General features: G+C 42.8%; 1 protein-coding gene across 2 annotated transcripts in view; it reads right to left on the bottom strand.

The window, feature by feature from the left end:
• Positions 1-18,546, bottom strand: part of Rab30 (RAB30, member RAS oncogene family) — a 99,618-nt gene that overhangs the window by 54,977 nt on the left and 26,095 nt on the right. Inside the window, exon 1 of one of the 2 annotated variants that reach the window (XM_016010114.3) lies at positions 1,284-1,399. The exons of the other annotated variant lie outside the window; for it this stretch is intronic. The gene's annotated coding sequence lies outside the window, so the exon portion shown is untranslated. Of the gene's footprint in view, positions 1-1,283; positions 1,400-18,546 lie in introns of those variants that run through there. 2 annotated transcript variants of the gene reach the window in all.

Here is an 18,546-nt window from a genome sequence, read left to right as displayed (position 1 = left end):
TAGAACCTTTCCTAACTCTTAGGGAGATAAAAGCCAGACTGGCCCAGGGTTTACCTCCATTAGGTTTGTGCTTGCTTCTGTTTTTACAAAATAAAACAGCATAGATTTAAGTAAGTAATACAAGCATGATTGGTTAAACCACAAAGAACAGTAAGGGGATGGTGAATGCAATAGTCAGGAGAATCACTGTTTTGTTTTGTTTTGGGGAGGGGGGCAATAACTGTTTCCAGGGAATCAACAATTTCAATTTAATTAATGGAATGATGAAGACATCATTTTGATCTTAGAGCTTAAAGCACTCCTTAGTTCGTGTTATGGCTCAGGTTAATGTGGCTTGTCTGTAAGCATTCTCCTACAGCTAGAACAGGAGCTTCTCAGACAGAGTTACAAGAAAGACTGGAAATGGAGTTTACGAGAAGGCAGATGAGCACCCCAGGGATGCTCTTTTGGGGGTACCATCGGGGGATATTTATTCCCAAGATCAACTAAGATGGCTTTCTCGCCATCTATCCATCAAGAATGATTAGAGAAAAATCTTTCCTTCTACTAAATTACCTAGCGATGAAATATCTGACATCCTAAGCTTCTCCCCAGGAAACCCAATAATACGGCTTGATATATTTTTCCAGTAAGAAGACTTCCAGCTTGCCCCTGGGGAATTCGTTTGCCTCAGATTCGTAAATGGCATAAAGCTGGGAGGGAGGCCGAACAAACGCTTCAGATGACAGAACAGGGACACAGCTCGGTGAGCTCGAGTGACAGGTCAAATCTAGCCCAATTTATAAGAACGTTTACCGTTGGTTGAGAATATAGGATTGGCGGAGAGCTTTACATAATTTGTTTCCTTTAATCCTGAGAAGCACACGGCAAAGTCCAGGCTGGGACTGTAACTGGTACAAGGTCACAGAGCAAGTTAGCTGCAGAATCACAAGCCACCCAGCTCCCGCGGTGCAGGTTTTACTCTCTGGTGAGCTTCTCTCGGCAACCAGCAACTAACACATTAAAAAGCCTGTCACCCTCTGAGAACTGGCCCCAACCCTGGCCCAGACCCCATTGGGCACACAAAGGTATCAGCACTGCCAAAGAATGATCAGGTCAAGCTGATGCCGGCAATGGGACCTCCATTTGCCCTTAAGAGCTGGCTGTAACCCACCCATCCTCACGTCTGCCTTCTTGTGTGTAATTGAAACTCAACAAACTCAAGCTCTACAGTTTGGGGGTTCCCCCCCTCCACAACAAAGACCCCTGAGCAAAAAAAACCCCTCTGCCAGGCTGTTTCCCACCTTCGATTTGCTTTCCTCCTGGGGCCACTGGTATGTGATGGGTGTGAAGCTGAGAGAACAGCGCACACAGCTACAGCACGGTCATATCCAATGGAGCAACCTCGAAAGACAGCCCAAGAATTTTAATGAAAACCAGAAAACCCCTGGCTGCAAGGCAGGACTGCAGTCCAAGACCGAATGCCCCTCCCTCTGCAGCTAAGAATCCCTGAGCCAGCTTCCTCCCGGAGTGCAGAGAAAAAAAAATCCATCCTGCATTCAGTACTGCTTTTCCCAGCAGCTGCTTTCTGGGGTTATTTAGGTTAGAGCAAGGCACACGCTGACTGCAACAGGACCCAGGACCCTGAGAAGCACAGGGTGTGGCTGCAGTAGATCTGGGTGCCAACAGATTATGAAACAGTCGTTTTTTTTTTTTTTAAAGGCTCCTCTTTCCTTCTGCCAAAGCGGCCTGCCTGCCCACAGCTGCATACAAAGCTAGGAGAGAATCTTAACGAGCTTAAAGGGAAGGGACCAGATTTCACAAACTTGAAAACCAGAGGGAAAGAAACGTGCATCTGGAGCACTTCCGGGCATCAGCAGTGCTGACCTCAAGTTCGTGTTCTCTAGGAGGGGGGATTTAAATTGTGTGTGATGGGGGAAAAGGCCAATTCAGGAGGCTGGGTAACTTCTTCAGGGCGGGGACCGAGACTGAAGTTCAGGATGAGTAAAGCCCATCACAGATCCAAACTACAGGCCTTGCTATGCAGCTTGTTTTATAAACCTCTTGCCTGGGATGCACGAAATCCTGGGGAGGATCCTTAAAGGCACATAACCCAGGCATACAGGTGGCACATGCCTGTAATCCTATCGCTTGGGTAGAGGCAGGAACTACATCAGTTGTTCAAGGTGAATTTGAGGCCAGCCTACATAACATGAGGAGAGGGGGCGGGTGTGTGTGTGTGTGTGTGTGTGTGTGTGTGTGTGTGTGTGTGTGTGTGTGTAATACAAACTAAAGCTTGGCATGCTGGCTCACACCTGTAAATGCCAACATTGGAAAGCTGAAGTAAGAAGACCACTGTGAGCCTGAAGCCAGTCTGGACTTCATACTGAATTCCAGACCTGACAGAGTTACTGGGTGAGCCCCTATCTCAAAACAAAACTGTAGTGCATGTGAAGCCATGGATTTGATCCTCAGCACTGGGAAGAATCAAATTCAACAAAAAGAAGGGGGTGGGGAATGTTCACTAGCTGCACACTGCCCATGTGCGTGGCACCCAAGCTAAGCTTTTCCCCAGCTTTCTATCATGTGATCCTCAGAACAATTAGATAAGATAGGAGTCCCTTCTATCTCCATTTTCCTATGAAGAAACTACAGCTTTGGTGTTAATTGGTACCAGGATTTTAACCCTAGGCTATCTAATTCCCACCTTAAATACTCTAGCAGCCTACAGAAGGAAACGAGCCTAAGCCATCATGCCAAGCAAGCAAGTCTCACAGAGATTGCTCCTTCCCAATAGCAAATCCACATTCTACGCTTACCTTTGGTCCTCCCTGGTACCCTTCAGCAGAATCATAGAGCCAGTGGCCCTGGGAAGGCTGATCACTAAACCTCTACCTTCTCAAGCACATGGCCTCTACTGACTACATGTGTGGAAGAGGAGGCTGCCACCATTAGCCAGACACCCACCCCCACTTGTGAGAGACAGACAGTTCCTTCCTGCACACTGCTCCACCGACCCACATAACCTTACAGCAGCCTCCACCCAGCTACACACAGGTTCATTTTGTATTCTTAACAGGAGACCATATGCCTCTACCTAGAGCAACTGTGATTCCCCAAGAGAAAAGACTGTCTAGACAGAGCATCCCAATCCATCTTGACAAGAAAGGAGCTATGTGTTGTCCGGTTTGCTCACATAGATCTCGAGGTCTGTGTTCTGTGCTCCAGCCAAAGCTCTGGACTTGACATTTCTGGGTGGTCATTACCCAGTCCAACAGCTCATACACTGAGTTAGAGCTGTCTTTCAAGCCAGGTAAATGTCTCTGGAGGAGGGGGTATAACACCGGAGTATGACATACTCGCTTGCGGGCCATGCACACACAGGCACACCACACACAGTTCCATGAAGCAGACTGGAACTTGAAAGAACTCTTTCATGCACGGACAGTGAGGTTTCATGATGGCTTTGAGGTAGACTGAGCACACATTAGCCAGGCAGCTGGTGACTTAGCCTTGAGAACATTCTGTGAGGCAGATGGGATTGCTACTCAGCAAAGGCGGCAACTGAAGCCAGAGAGGTAATATAATTTGCCTAAAGTCACACAGGAAGGGTTAAAGCTCAAGCTCAAACCTGATTTTTTTTTTTTTTTTAGTTTGTTTATTTGATTGGGTTTTTGTTGTTGTTGTTGTTTTTCTCAGTTTTTTTGTTTGTTTGTTTGGTTGGTTGGTTTTTGGTTTGAGGGGCTTTTTGGGGGGGTTGTTTTGTTTTGCTTTATTTTTGTTTGTTTGTTTGTTTTGTTTTGGCAACAGTGTCTTGTGAAGCCTATGCTGGCTTACAACTTGTTGCGCAACCAAGACTAGCCTTGAACTCATGATTATCCTGTCTCTACACCCAAGAGTTGGGATTACAGGAATGCCCTCACCACACTCAGTCCTTGTTACATGATTCGAGCTGGTCTTGAACTCAGGATCCTCTTGCCCCAGTTTCCTGCATGCTGGGATTACTGACACGCACTACCACACCCAGCTTCAAATGCGTTTTGAATATGACTTCCACACCCTTCCATTCTGGCAATCAAATGAGAATCAAGGCAAGCCTCTCTGAGGCAGGAGGATTCCAGCTGAGATATGGAAAATGAGGAGTCAGCCACTTAATTTAGGAAGCTGGGAGCAGAAGAAACAGGAAATGCAAGCGCTAACTGCAGGACCAGACTGGGGACTGCTGGGGAATGGGAAGAGGCTTAGCACAGAGAAGGTAGATGGTTCAGAGGAGGCAGGCCCTTGTTAACCATGGCAAATAACCATTGTGTTCTAAGGGAAATGGGAAATAAAAAACAAGTTTAAAGGGGAAATGGCATGACGTGATTCATGCTTTAAAGAGATGATACTGAGCTAAGGCATTCAGTCAGTAAAGCACTGGCTTTGCTGAATTTGATCCCTAGAATCCGGGAAAGGGGGGGGGCTCACCCTGATGATCACATCATTATAAAATCATTATTGTGTATGCTGACTTTAAAAATAAAATAAAAGAATATTAGGGCAGGGGAATTGGCTCAGCAGGTTAGGGAAGGCACTCACCACTAAGCCTGACAACCTGAGTTCCATCCCCAGAGAGCACAGATTTGACCTCCATACCCATCTGCAATGGTGCACACACAAACATACATACACATATAGACACACAAAAAATAAATAAATGTAATGAAAAAACTAAAAGTTTTACTTTAAAAGAATATTAAAATGAGAAAAAATAAAACAAAAAATAGTAATTCTGGCTGCTGTGTGAAGGAGAGACTATATAAAAGAGGCAAGAGTTGGAACAGGGGAGAAAGGATTAGGAGGTTTGGGCCAGGGTGAGGGTAGTAGAGATGAATTTTATATTTGCAGATAGGTGGGACTGAAAAAACGTGCTGGTGCATTGTATGAAAACAATGAAGGATACAAACTCATGGGTCTCTAGCTTGAACAACTAGGTGAATTATTAGTGACTTCCTTGTCCCTGGACAAATACAGGTGAGCTGCTGAGCATGGTACTGCATGCCTTCAATCCCAGTACTCTAGAGGCTGAGGCAGGCAGATCTCTATGAGTTCAAAGCCAGTCTGGTCTACATAGAGAGTTCCAGGCCAGGCCAAGGCTACAAGGTGAGATCCTGTCTCAATAAACAAACCAACCAACCAGAGGTACAGAGATGGCTCAGTAGATAACATATTTGCCACACAAATAGGAAAACCTTAGTTCAGATTCCCAGAACCCATGGAAAGCCAGACATAGTACCATACAACTATAATCCCAGTGTTCCCATTATGGGATGGGAGGTGGAGATAGGAGAATGCCAAGAAGCTCATGGGCCAGCATACACATGAACACACACACATACACACATACACACACACACACACACACACACACACACACACACACACAGAGAGAGAGAGAGAGAGAGAGAGAGAGAGAGAGAGAGAGAGAGAGAGAGAGGTTTAAAAATAAAATCAACTAGATGACCCTACTTGGATGATTAAAGGGAAGGAGTTAAGAACTGAGGTCAAATCAATCCTAACCTCTTGATTTCTCTGATAAGGGACAGAAAAATCTCTCAACCTTTTTTTTTTTTTAAAGCAATATGCTTGGGTTAGACCAAACAGTTTAAATAATATAAGTGTCTGTGTGTTTATTTGGGTCTGAGTGGCTGCAGGCCTGGGCAAGACTGGAGATAACTCCAGCAGTAGATTTCTGTAGTTTTAAGATAACATTACTCTAGCTTCCCTCCCCCCCCCCTTTTTTTTTTCTGGAGCTGAGGACTGAACCCAGGGCCTTGCACTTGCTAAGCAAGCGCTCTACCACTGAGCTAAATCCCCAACCCCTACTCTAGCTTTTATGCCTGGAGTTTCCCCCAACAGTTCCTTGCTACATCTTGTTTCTCAGAAGACATGTGAGGCTATTAGCTGGTTTCCATCATTACAAAAGGAACTCTGGTTCACTTCTACATGTCATTAAGGATCCTGAAAAGTTCTCTGTTATAGGTAGAGGCACAGTTAGGAAATTAGATAGCCCCATAGCTCCAATGTAATAGCTCTATGTCCTCTGGCTAGTTATTAAGAATCATTACTATCTCCATTGTTCTCTTTGAAATATAGAGAATAGCTGGGCATAGTATAGCTCACACCTGTAATCCCTGCACTTGGGAGGTTGGAGGCAAGAAGCATGAGTACAAAGCCAGCCTGAGCTACAGATGAAAACCCTAAACAAATAAGCAGTGGAGAGAAGACAGTTTGGATGCTGAACCACAGCTTGGTTCTGACATTTCTAGTAAAAATGGTACGGACCCTGTGCTCATGTCGACGTGTGCTGTGTGAATTGTTGTAACTAAATTCTTTCAGTCACCAAAGAGTATATCCACTATTGTTATCCCTGTTTTAAAAATAACAAAACTGGGCTGGAGAGATGGCTCAGAGGTTAAGCACACTGCCTGTTCTTCCAGAGGTCCTGAGTTCAATTCCCAGCAATCACATGGTGGCTCACAACCATCTATAATGCCTTCCGGTGCCCTCTTCTGGTGTGCAGGCAAACATGCAGGCAAAACACTGTATACATAATAAATCTTAAAAAAAAAATACCCCTGTTTTACAAATAATGAGTTGAGAGGCCATATAACTAGCGATTTGCAAATTATGAAAAAACAAATTATAAAATGTCGACAGAGTCTGAAAAAAAATAACAAAAAGCCATATGTAGATAATTTGGGGTGGGGGAAGCAACCAACTACTGAATTCAATATCTCAATTTACTGGCTAAACATTTAGTTAATATTTCTTGAACACATAGGTGAATAATTGAATAAAAGATTCCAAACAAACACATTGAATTCCTGTCAGGCAGAGTATCAAGATACTAGCATTAAAGAGAATTCATGGCCCAGTGAAATGGCTTAAGGAGTGTTTACTTAAACGCACATGCTGCACAAGCCTGGTAACCTTGGTTTCATCCCCAGAACAGTCTCCTGAAAGTTGTCAACATGTACACCATGACACACACATACCCCAGGTACATTACATTTCAAAAAAGTTTTTTTTAATAAGGTTTTTGTGTATGCTGGGGATTTTCTACCACCAAGATATTCTTCAGTCTTGAGACTCAAAGATACATTCTCTCTCTCTCTCTCTCTCTCTCTCTCTCTCTCTCTCTCTCTCTCTCTCTCTCTTTCTCTCTCTGTGTGTGTGTGCGCGCGTGCATGCGTGCATTTGAGAGAGAGAGAGAGAGAGAGAGAGAGAGAGAGAGAGAGAGAATATGTCACATGTATGTGAGTGCCTCTGGAGGCCAGAAGAGGGTGTCAGATCCCTTGAAGCTGGAGGTATAGATGGTTGTTTGGGAACCACACCATCTGGGTGCTGGCAATCCAACTCTGGCCAGCGTCCTCCAGAAGGGCAACAAGTGGTCCTAGCAGCTGAGCCATCTCTCCTGCCACTCAACAACAAGTTTTAATAGGTTTGCAAGATGGTTTAGCAGGCAAAGGTGCTTGCCACAAACTGACAACCTGAATTTGATTCCAGAACCCTCGTGATGAAAGGAAGAGATCCAACACCCATAAGTTGTGTCATACATGTGTGCGCATACATTCACACACACATGAAATCAATACATGTAAAAAAAATCTATTAAGCCGGGCGGTGGTGGCGCACGCCTTTAATCCCAGCACTCGGGAGGCAGAGCCAGGCGGATCTCTGTGAGTTCGAGGCCAGCCTGGTCTACCAAGTGAGTTCCAGGAAAGGCGCAAAGCTACACAAAGAAACCCTGTCTCGAAAAAAACCAAAAAAAAAAAAAAAAAAAAAAAATCTATTAAAATGTTAATAAAGACCTGTTACTCATCTGCTATCTTTTTCAGGATTTGAAAGAATAATTCAAGGACTGGAGATATAGCTAAGTTGGTAAAGTGTTTGTCTAACTTGCAAGAAGCCCTGGGTTCAATCTCCAGCATTATTTAAACTTGGTGTGGTGGTGCACACTGTAATCCTAGCACTGGGCAGGTTGAGACAGGAGGATCTAAAGTTCCTGGTAATCCTCAGCTACACCACAAGTTGGAGGTCAAATTGTGTACACAAGACCATCTCTTAAATAAATAACTCAAGAAAAACTATATATTCCTTCAGTCAGGCTACATTCTTTTATGTCACCATTGAACTCAGTTGGACATACTAGATACAAATGTATGCAACAAATTTATGTTCATGTAACTGGAAGAACATTAACCAGATATGTTCAAACACATCTGTCTTAGGATTACTATTACTGTGATGAAACATCATGACCAAAAGCAACTTGGGGAGGAAAGGGTTTATTTCAATCACACTTCCATATAACCATTAATCATCAAAAGCAATGAGGGCAGGAACTCAAGCAGGGCAGGAACCTAGAGGCAGGAGCTGATGCAGAGGCCATAGACAAGTGTTGCTTACTGACTTGCTCCCCACGGCTTGCTCAGTCTGCTTTCTTATAGAACCCAGAACCACCAGCCCAAGGGCAGCCCCACCCACAATGGGCTGGTGTTGGGGAATATTATTTTAAGGTGTGTTACTTTTGTTTATGTTGCATTTGTTGATCTCTGTGAAGCTGTGTTACTGTGCCTCGCTAAGACACCTGTTGGTCTAATAAAGAAGTGAATGGCCACCAGCAAGGCAGAAGAAATGGGGGGCAGGCATGCAGGCCAAGAGAATATATAGAAGGAGAAAACTGGGAGAAGAGATCTAGGAACCAGAGAAGGAGGACTCCAGGGGCCAGCCACCCAGCTACACAGCAAGCCACAGAGTAAGCGTAAGATTTATAAAAATAAGAGAACAGGAAAGGCCTAGAGACAAAAGGTAGATGTGATAATTTAAGTTAAGGAAAGCTTGCAAGAAACTAAGCCAAGCTAAGGCCGGGCATTCATAATTAAGAATAAGCCTCTGTGCTGTGGGATAATGCTTTTGTACAGTGGTTTAATAAAACACTGATTGGCCAGTAGCTAGGCAGTAAGTATAGGTGAGATAAGCAGACAAGGAGAATTCTGGGAAGAGGAAGGCTGAGTCAGGAGATGCCAGCTTGCTGTCCAGGGAGCAGCAAGTAATGACACACAGGTAAAGCCACGGGACATGTGGTGACATATAGATTAACAGAAATTGGCTGAGTTTAAGTGTAAGAGCTTGTCAGTAGTAAGCCTGAGCTAATGGCCAAGCAGTTTTAATTAATATAAGCCTCTGTGTGTTCACTTGGGTCTGAGCAGCTGCAGACCGGACGGGACACAGGAAAACTTCCAACTACACCTCCGTGTGATTAGGGAGCTGGGTGGCAAGGCCCCCAAAAGAGCCAAACAATAGGCTAGGATCTCCTCCATAAATTACTAATTAATAAAATGCCCTATAGGCTTGCCTACAGCTCGAGCTTAGGGAGGCATTGTCTCAAATGGGGTTCTCTCCTCTCAGATGACTCTACCCTGTGTCAAGTTGACATAAAATTAACCAGTACAATATGTAAATGCAGGACATGGTACCCCAGGATTGCAAAACCTGGCAGACTCCCACTTCAGCCAAATGACACTTAGCATCACCAATAATCTAGCAAATTACTATCACATGCTTTGTCTTGTGATGCAATGGCAAGAGCAGCTATTCAGAACACTTGCCCAAAGTGTTTAATTTGCCTATAACGATAAAGAAATTATTAGGCATATTCTGACTGTGAGAAAGCAGGGTTGAAAATTAAAAAACCCCACATACCAAAACAAACCTTTTAGATACTTGTAGGTTTAAAGACATTAAAGATACATAACAACTAAATTTAGTACAATCCTAGTTACACACCAGCCATCAAAATTGAGGCCAACTGAAAACAATCTAACCCTACAGGATCCAACAATTGGCTGCAGACCCATGAGGGACCCCAGCCTATCAAGGATCCTCCTCCTTTACTTTAGAAGAGCCAGCCAACTTACCCTCCGAACTACGAGATTATAAATTGAAGTTGTTTCACCCAAATGCTTCTATAATTTGTTACATAGTAATACCTAGGTGACTGCAGGCAAGAGTTAAATGCAGACTGTATAACAAAACAATGTGGAATCTTTTACATTTCTAGACTATAATAACAATTTTGTAGATATGTGGAAGGAAAAAGGAAATAAGAGTGATGCCCCCAGTATTAATATGCATTTATAAAGAAAGGCAATGCAGAGACACAGTGGGACAGTAGTACACTCCTGTAATCCTGGTTCTCGGGACCAGGAGTTCAGAGTCATCCTCTACTTTATAGTGAGCTCAAAGCCAGCCTGCACTTCACAAGATTTGTCTCAAAAAACCAAGAGAGGGTGTGGTGGTATATTGTGTACCCTAATAAAATTTGTCTGAAGACAGGGAACAGAACAAGCCACTAGATTAAACACAGAGGCCCCATGGTGGTGGCACACACCTTTAATTCTAACACTTGGGAGGCAGAGATCCATCTGGATCTCTGAGTTAAGAAAAATTCTGAAAAGAAAAAAAAAGGGAGGATATGGACATAATAAAATAAAAAATAGATTATTGAATCTACTCTGAAAAAAGATACAGATATAATAGGACAAAAGGGTAGATTATTTAATCTACTCTGAAAAGAAAAACAGGAATATAGATATAAGATTAAAAAGGTAGATTACTGAATCTACTTTTAAAAAGCAACTACTAGGGGCTGGAGAGATGGCTCAGAGGTTAAGAGCACTGACTGCTCTTCCAGAGGTCCTGAGTTCAATTCCCAGCACCCACATGGTGGCTCACAACCATCTGTAATGAGATCTGGCACCCTCTTCTGTGTACATAATAAATAAATCTTTAAAAAAAAGCAACTACTAGTTTTAAATATTTACATTAGATTGGATTTTTGTATGTTGTATACAAATTTTGTATATTGATGCAAAGTTGAGATTCATTTTGTTAGAAAATACTATACATACACTTCTAATCTTATTCAAGGTATTATACCTATACAGTTCATTTAACAATGTAATGCAAATTTCTCATCCTTGAAAGTTATTATTATCAACCAATTAGGAAATAAAGAAATGCAGGTTAGTAGTTAGTCACCTATTACAATCAAACTTGTAGTAAGGTTAGGTATGTTCTCAAGGTCAAAAAAAGATATATCTTAGATAAAGAGGTCATCTTCAAATACTTCAGAGATCTACAGAATATGGCATTTAAGATTTTTTAATAACATAGACTCTTTTTTATGACTATGAGACATGTCTGCTCCTGGCAGCACCAATCTACTTCAGAGAAGATGACATCCATCAAAGAAACTCCATATAGAATTTACATTATTTGTGATAAAAGTTAGACACTGGACAAGAAAGTGCCCTTACCTCAAATGCTGACAGTATTCTGTCCAAATGGACAAGCAGGACACGAAGGACTGCTAAACTTTGCCAAGACAAGGTAGGAAGGCCTTTTAGAAAATCTTGCTTCACAGATGAATCTGTCAGATAAACTAGGCCTGTAGGCCAAAGATGAATGCCCCAATGTTGCAGAGGAACCTTGGGTAACTGTCTAGGCAGCCAGCTGTTTCTGTCATTTCTCACATTTTTTGGAAGCCACTTGTTTGCACTTCCTGCTTACTTAGGTAATATCATTTCCTTCTTGGGTCTCTGAGGGAGTTGAAATTTAGATAGTTATAGTTATAGTTTTCCTTGTTAACAAATTCAGAAAAGAAACTCACTAAAGAGGTATAAAGTGTATAAGTTTGAAAGACATCAAAAAATAGTTTGGGGTTTGTAATACAAGATAGACCATGAATTAGGTACAACATTTTGGACTTATCAAAATAGGATAGATAATGGAGTATTTTCTCTGAATTTGTCAAATATTTATGGACTGGACATTGTTAATGTAATTCTTGACTGTTCATATTGTATAAACTTATTGTACTTATTGTATATAGCTTTTCTTATATTAGTTATAACTTTCTCTTATTATTTTAGATTAAAAAAAGGGGAAATGTGGTGATATATTGTGTACCCTAATAAAATTTGCCTGAAGATCAGAGAACAGAACAAGCCAGTAGATTAAACATAGAGGCCAGGCAGTGGTGGCACACACACCTTTAATCCTAGCACTCAGGAGGCAGAGATCCATTTGGATCTCTGTGAGTTCAAAGCCACCCTGGACTACATGAGATTGGCTCAGTCTAGGAGAGAAAACAGAGCCAGGCAGTGGTGGCACACAATAATCCCAGTACTGGGAAGCACACACACCTTTAATCCCAGGAAGTGATGGCTGGGTAGAGAAAGGTATATAAGGCGTGAGGAGACAGGAACTAGAGGCTTTTTCAGCTGAAGCCTTCTCAGCTGAGGAAGCTCTTTCAGCTAGAGGCCTATTGGCTGAGGCTTTTTCAGGCTGAGGAGTCCTAGAGGTAAGAGATGGTGGCTTTGGCTTGTTCTTTTTGTCTCTCTGATCTTTCAGCATTTACCCCAATATCTGGCTCTGGGTTTTTTATTAAGAACATTTAGGAATTCATGTTACATGAGGGGGAAACAGAAAGAGATGGAAAGATGACAAAGCAAACATAGCAAAATGTTAAAAATTACTAATATCACCGGCGGTGGTGTCACATGCCTTTAATCCCAGCACTTGGGAGGCAGAGACAGGTGGATCTCTGTGAGCTCAAGGCCAGCCTGTTCTACAGAGCGAGATCCAGGACAGGCACCAAAGCTACACAGAGAAACCCTGTCTTGAAAAACCAAAAAAAAATTACTAATATCTAAGTGAAGAGGATTTCAACTTCCATATACTAATCTGTTTTGGGGTTTTGTTTGTCTTGTTTTTTAATAAGAAGTTAAGCAGAGGACTGGGCATATGGCTCAACTGGTAAGTGCACTTGCTGCTCAAGCAAGAAGACCTAAAATCAAATGTTCAGCACCATGTAGAAAACCAGGTGTAGCCACAAGTACCTCCAACCCTGTACTGTGGGGCCAGAAACAGGAGGATCACCAAAACTTGCTGTCCATCTGCTTAGCTCCAGGTTCAGTAAGAGACCCTGTTTCAAAGAAATAAGGCAGTGAATGATAGCCCAGGGCACCCAATGCCCCACTCTGGCCTCCACATACATAGGCATGCATACACACAAAGTCAAACAGAAAAAAAGTACATAGCTATCTCCATGGTGATACTGAATCTTCACTTCCAAAAGCAGGAAACACCAGCAGGAACAGACCATTATCCTTTCTAACCAGCCCTAGCCCCTTTCTTTATTAGTGAAAACTATGATTGCTTCTGAAGAGCGAGGGGAACAGTTACAGTCATGGAAAGCTGATGGATAGGTAGATAATAGTTTTTATTGTTTTGTACAAATGAGTGTTTTGCCATGTATGTATTTACGTGCAACTCATGCATCCCTGGTGCTCAAGGAGGTCAGAAGAGGGCATCAGATCCCCTGATACTAAGAATTGAACCTGGGTCCTCTGCAAGAGCAACAAGTGCTCTTAACCGTTGAGCCAACTCTACAGCCCCAACTGACAGTTACATGAAAGATTAGTTAATAATTAAGCAATGTTTAAAGGTAGGTGTTAATAGGAAACAATCAATAAGGTAGTTTTTCTTACTGATATAATCAGAAACAAATTCATGTTGGGTTGGATGAGATGTAAAAAGAAAACAAAGCTTTGGCAAGAACAAGGGCAGGTCATCAAGCTATTTTCTATGTTCACACATTTCTCCATTTTGAGGGATATCTCAACCTACAAATGAGCAGAGTATCTCACATTCCACCTCTGCCCTTAAAGTCCCTGAAGTCTTCTTACCAATGGGATATAAATCTGTTTTCCCCCACAAACAGTATAATAAAGCTTCCTTTATTTAATTTGGATTATCCTCTAAGTGATATGAAATTATTAATACTATATATTAGCTTGTGTGAACAAACCCAGGGGCCTAAATTAAAAGGATACAGAGCTGTGAAGGACCCTGGCTTTATTATGCCATATAGAGAACCTCTGCTTACAATGAACAACGAACAAAGTCTGTCATTCTTTACATAAAAACCAGTAAACTACATAGGTGATGATTTTTAGAATAATATCTGTAATCTATTTTGAAAAGTCTTTGAGTTAGATGGAGATTAACACATGGACCCGAAACTGAACAAGGCACAAAATAAAATAATAAAATAAAATAAAACACTGCAGAATACTCAATTCATTTTTTAATATTATTTTATTTAAAAGGGTTTTTTTTTCATTTTACATACCAACCACAGTTCCCCTTCTCTCCCCTCCTCCCACTTCCCCCCACTCCACACCTTCCCCCATCCCCCACCCCCACCGACTCCTCAGAGAAGGTAAGGCCTCCCATGGGGAGTCAACAAGGTCTGGCACATCAAGTTGAGGCAGGCCTAAGCCTCCCCACCCCAACCCCTGCCCCACATCAAGGCTGAGAGTGTTCAGTTCTTAATGGAATATATACTGCACCCACTTCTCCCAAGGCTCAGGGATCATTTTGGAAGGGGGAACAGAAAGATTGCAAGAGCCAGAAGAGGTAGATGACTATAAGCAATAAGTGTTTTCTGGACCCTACAGGGTACCTGCACCTATAAACAGCATGCACAAAACCTGTGTAAGCCCAAGCCAGACCAAATCCTAGCAATGGAGAGGGGAGTTGGGCATGAAGTCCCATCTCCAGCCAAGGGGACAAGTTTTAGTTGTTGGCAGAGAAAAAGGGTGGTGGTGGTTTGACTAGGAATGGCCCCCACAGACTCATACATTTGAATGCTTCATCACTAGGGAATAGTGCTAATTGACAGGGATTAGGAGGTGTGGCCTTGTTGGACTGGGTGTGGCTTTGTTGGAGGAAGTGTGTCACTGAGGGGGACTTCGAGGTTTCAAAAGCTCAAGCCAGGCCCCATGTCTCTCTCTTTCTGCTGCCTGCTGATCTGGATGTAGAACTCTCAGATGCTGCTCCAGCACCATGTCTTCTCACCACAATGATAATGGGCTAAACCTCTGAATGCAAGGAAGCCCCTGTTGAATGCTTTCTTTCAGGAGTTGCCATGGGCATGATGTCTCCTCACAGTGCTGACTAAGAAAGACAGCCCGTTTTCTCTAAGAGTGGAGCCACTGGAGAATCAACCATGTTCCAGCAGAAGGCCACATATACAAGAATATTTGGGTAACACGAATCAGTCTTCTTGAATTTTTTTAAGGATACACAAAGATGGGGAAGTGGATATGGATCTAGGAAGAGCTGGGGGATGAATATGAACAAAACACATTGTAAGAAATTCTCAAAGAACTAATAAAAATATTGTAACTATCTATTACCATTGTCAGGTGAGGAAAGTATTCAAATTACATAAGAAGCGGAAGAAAAAAGAAAGGCACTGCAGGATCCTGTACCTTTTGTAAGTGGGTTGCACCTATCTGTCAGAACTAAAGAAATTATGCTGCAAAGTTATTTGTTTTAGGTGTTATTTGGCATGGGGAAAAATCCATGTCTGATTTTTCTTGCGGACTTCCTTAGTTCTCTGGCCCACGAACCCCAGGATGCCTCAGAATACAGTTGAAACCACAGCTTTCAAATGACTGTGCAAAAGGTAAATCCTCCACCACATGCAGAGAGAACCTCCCAGCTGCCCACACAAACTCCATCAGGTTCAGAGGCACCAGCCAGGCTGTCACGCCTTCCGGGAACTTTTGATGCTCAATAGAGTTCTACTGTGCACATGAACTTTTCTAAGTGTCCAGAGAGCATGCAGCACAGCAGTGCAGACCTGTCATCCTAACACTCCAGTGGCCGAGGCAGGAAGCCTGAAAGTTTGAGGCCAATCTAGTCTATAGAATGAGATCTTATCAAAATAAATATGTAAATAAATATCAGGAACGTGGTAAAGACAACGGCAGAGCCATCAGCCTTCCAGGCCCATGTCTACGTGCTAACCTGTCTGCTTTATGAAAAGAATAGACACCAGAAGACTTGGACACGGGTCTGGCTCACCCACTGAGTTCCTATTTCCTTGTCACCAGGGGTGTCAATCATTGAAAGAAACACAAACTTGTTGGCTCACTGATCTACACATAGCTATTAAGTAAGCTGTACATGTGAAGGCCAGAATGAGAAAGGACAGATGCAGGAGACATGGCCCCTGCCCACAGGGTAGTTAACTAACTAATACAGAAGCAGAAGCAGAGTCCACGCAAGTACTTAGTCAATCTGGAGTGAATGTTTGTAAGCACAGGCAGCACTTGGGCCTGGGCCTGAATCCTAACTTTTCAACTAACCAAGTGTATTATCTTTGGCAATTTTTACTTAATCTCTTCAGATTTAACTTTCTCAGCTACAATACAGGAAAGGAAAAATCATACCAATCACATTGAGTTACTGTTGTAATTTAAATAGATAATGTATATATTACTCTGCAAGCTACAGTGAATATTAGATAAATCTTGACTATTGTTATTAATTATACATGATTCTGATCCTGGAGTTCTACAAAAACGAGACACACAGCATCCCTAAGCCTCGATGCTCTTTGTGTGTCACATGAGAGGTGATAGCTTAGTGATCCTAAAATGCCGTCCATGTCTACAAATATTAGAAGACTCCCCAGTCTCACATGCATGGTTTCAAATGTCTCAATGTCACTGCTCAGGTAAACAGGTAGTAAAGAGCAACTGGCACCCCATTGTTCCCCAGTGGCTGCCTGACTCTTTTTCACCGCACTTCCTTGAACCTCATTACCTCCACATGCATAGATGAGACGTGTTCTCAGAGGAAGAAAGCAGCAGCTGCCGGGGAAGCTGAGCATCTGTCCCATTGCCCCGGGTTGAGGAGTGACTTCTCAAACTTAAGTGTGGGAGGAAGGTAAATGACTGGATTCAGGCAGGAGCTCCCGCAGGTGCTTCAACACTCACTACCCATGTCTACATGCCACTGTCCACTTTGTCTCCTTCCCCACATGCCAACCACTGACCCACAGCTGAGATGCTGTGGTGCTTAATTCTGCATCCTTCCTGGACCCTAAAACAGAGTACCTAGATAAGGATGGGGTAGACATACAATAATTTACCAACTAAGAATCACATTCTCTCTGGATATATTTGCAAAGTACCTCAGCACAGGCTCCTTTAGATAAGTCCACAATCCCACTCTGTTAGGAACGAACTCTGTGACCTTGGGAAAGGAGGAGGCAGAGATATTCTTCTCAATCATTGGTAAAATATAGAGAGAAATCTATTCAATCGGGGCTCAAATTACAGTTTGTAGGCTGTGAGTCGAAGCCTCCACGCCTAGCTTAAAATGACCTTTTTCATTTGCAAAAAAATTATAAAGACACCATAATACTGGATGCCATATATGTCCGCTAATGCCCATTTTATCTACTTTCTGGCCTTTTACAGAAAAAGCTAGCTAAGCCCTGGATTCAGTCATCTAAGTTCCCTTAAAGCCCTGACATATTAGCATGCTAATTCCACCATGTTTCCTTAAATCACAATCCGGTTCTGACCTTCCACACAGAGCTTGCCAAGTCAGTATGATCCTGGAGACACAACAGAAGTTCAGCTGCTATTTGTTTAATTGGCTAAATAGTCTCGGAGGCAACAACCCCAAGAATTAACTCCCCCTCCAAGACATTCAGTGGGGTCAATGTGAACCAAAAGATTCCTGATAAAGGCTGAGGGGATGCCACATGAGAAGAACAAACCCACAGAGCTATTGACTTCACGGATAACACAGACAACAGTGAGGACCCAGAGCTCGAACAACCAGGATCAAGATTCACCTTGTCCCAACAAATAAAGAAATATATGCAAGCCTCCAGGAACAACCCGCTTCAGGCAAATAACAAAGCTTACAGGCACACCGATCATCTGAACAGATCATCTTAATAATCATGGACCACAGTGAATAAATCCTATCTACAACAAAGCACATAAAATAACGTAGCACACAACATTCTGTTTCCATTCCTCCCTGTTGCCGTTAGGAATATACAACGCCAAAACAAGGAATTCAACCATTTATGTCAGGGCAGCGAGCCAAGGAAAGCCTAGGATATATGATCCTATTAACACTAATGGAAGTGTGAGCAAGGTAAAAGAGGAAATAAAGCTCCCTGCCCTGACTCAAACTACATGCAGTTTTCCATAATAAACAGCCAGCAATTACTCTTTTAATGTGCCTCCTCTGCACACTGATAAATCACCACACAGCATAAATTTTTGCTGATTTCAAAAAAACAGCTTATTCTCTTTCTCCTCCTCTATTTGTAAATTTCAACGTTCTGAAGAGGGTTAGAGGTGCTTTCCCCCTACCCCTCAATCAAGCTCCTCTTTCTGCAAGTACATTAAGCTTTAACCACAGTCAAATTGCTATATAGTAATCACAGAGTTAGTCTAGAACCAACCTGTGCCCCCCCAAACCCCACCACCACCACTCCCAACCCCCGCATTTCTCCTGTCCTCTAAAGAAGCTTTTTGTGTGGCTGGAGAGGCTGTTCAGAGCACTGGCTGCTCGTCCAGAGGACCAGGGGTTCGATTCTCAGTGCCCACATGGTGGCTCCCACCCATCTGTAACTCC

This window comes from Peromyscus maniculatus, chromosome 1, assembly GCF_049852395.1.
Source record: "Peromyscus maniculatus bairdii isolate BWxNUB_F1_BW_parent chromosome 1, HU_Pman_BW_mat_3.1, whole genome shotgun sequence".
Taxonomy (NCBI): domain Eukaryota; kingdom Metazoa; phylum Chordata; class Mammalia; order Rodentia; family Cricetidae; genus Peromyscus; species Peromyscus maniculatus.
This window is presented reverse-complemented; position numbering and strand designations above follow the sequence as displayed.